We start from the raw sequence: 2,384 nt of genomic DNA on the forward strand, positions 1-2,384 counted from the left end.
GAGAGAGAGAGAGAGAGAGAGAGAAGAGAGAGAGACAGAGATAAAAGAGAGAGAGACAGAGAGAGAGAGAGAGAGAGACGTTGAGTGAGAGAGACGTTGAGTGAGAGAGGTATCAGGTGGGACTAGGCAAGAAAACTGTAACATGATTTAAAACGTACTGAAGGCCAGGTATCACCATGGAAACTGTGGAAAAACAACCGAGACAGATATACCGAACATATCAATAACCAGAACATACACTCGATCATTAAAAGCTGATTAACTACCGACAATACATGAAAAAGAAGTAAATATTGACCTGTGTACAAAATAAGACTTACAGATTAATAATTACTAGACCAGTGTAACTAACAGCTGTTGCCTGTAAAGTATCAGGGCGAACAACCAAAGAAAAGAGCTGCAATAGAATGAAGAACTGCGGTTGGATAGTTAGGATGATCCTAGACTGGATCTGGTAAACAGATCCATTGTGAGAAAGGCAGAATCAGAATGGACATTAGTGAGGTGCGGTGGACCACGGGGATCGATACTGTTGTTGTGAAGATGTTGTGAATGACCTGCCTGAAAACCTGGAATCATTCATATCTTTACACTCAGAAATCACAAACACGTGATGCAACAAATGAACAAACCCTGGTTTGTGTCTCGGAGAGGCTGCAGGATCCAGTAAGTTCAGTAGAACTTCGGTTTCAACTCTTTTTTTAACCATGCCGTAGCTCAGTCGATAAAGGCAGCGTTTGGGATGCTCTCGGACGCAGGTTCAAATCCTCGTCACGGCCGTTGTGGATTTGTTCATTCATATTATTCACAAGGTTAGTGAATGTGACAAGAAATAACTACACTTCTGCAGGAGCATCTAAACATGCTACAGAAATGGTCGTATAGATAACTTTTAGAGTTTATCCCCAGCGGAATTTTGGAAAGATCAGAATAGTAATGCAAACTCTTCAGTCTGGGGTTATGGACATCATAGGAAGTCACCCACCACCTTCAGTAAGGGAGTAACAAGAACAAACTTGAGCAGCCACTTCTTAGACTAACTTGTGGAAGGTAAAGGGGGACGAGTACTGGGAGGGTGGAGGCCACAAGGTACCAACAGGTAAGAGCAATCATTCTGGACTTTGGAAAGAGAGAGAAAGATGAACTTGAGGTCGAAGTCTCGACAAATCTTCCTGCCAAGTGTTTGTGTGGCGTGTTTCTCAGCGTGGGTTTGGCATATGTGTGAATGAGTTTGGGTGGATATGAAGAAGAGAAACCTCTTAAATGTTGTTATTGTTTTATCACACAAGAGGGTACACAAGGAACAGACGCCTTCTGATACCTGTTACCAGGCTGAGAGTTTACCCTTCCCATAGATTATAAGTCTTCTGTACTTTCCTAGTAATCTTATGTTCTTATTTGTTCCAGTACTTTATCTTGGGGCCAAAGCGCCACCTTTGCTACTTACATAATGCATCACTGGCGGCAGACCATGACCTAGCAACACCTGTTGCATATGCAACGTTAGCTCACACAAAGACTACATTTAGGTACTTAAAGAAGAAGTAATTTAAATATATACACACATATCATATGTCGACTATTTCTGGAATATGTGGATCCATGATGCCTCTTTACCTCGTCAAACGCATTGCGATTTAGGAGAAAGTTCAATGTTACGTCACTATAGTAATGCTGAGCGTTGAAGACATGATCGTGACATTTAAAATACACGCACGAAAGCACAGGATTGACAAAGGAAGAACATATAAAAGGAAATACAGGTGTGAAGCAAAGTACCCAAAAGTGCCATAAGGTTGATACAAAGAACATTTAAAGTACCACAGTTGAAATGTAAAAAACTAGGAAGTTAAAGTGTTGGAGGCTGACACCGTACTCGGCCACAACTGTATATTATATATATGTATATAAATATAAATATAAATATATATATATATATATATATATATATATATATATATATATATATATATATATATATATATATATATATATATATATATATACATGTATATATAAACGAAATAAAAATTCTCGGAAATCAGTTATTAGTTCGTTTAAAGTTAGAGAGCCGGGACTCAAGAGCCAAAGCTCCGACATATACAGAGGTGAGGTCTAATCTCACCTCTCTCCTCCTCAACAGGACCTACCTCGGGTCCTCGGGTCACACCGCTTCTATACACCACCTCCAGGACCCGCTCCCCAGCACCCTCCACCTGCATAACGCACCGAGTTTACCGGTGAAGTGTTACACTGATCCTCTACGCCTGGCGGTGAAGTGTTACACTGATCCTCTACGCCTGGCGGTGAAGTGTTACACTGATCCTCTACGCCTGGCGGTGAAGTAATAGTGATGCTGGTGACGACAACTCCTTCCTACACTG

This window comes from Procambarus clarkii, chromosome 27 (genome assembly GCF_040958095.1).
Source record: "Procambarus clarkii isolate CNS0578487 chromosome 27, FALCON_Pclarkii_2.0, whole genome shotgun sequence".
Lineage (NCBI taxonomy): Eukaryota > Metazoa > Arthropoda > Malacostraca > Decapoda > Cambaridae > Procambarus > Procambarus clarkii.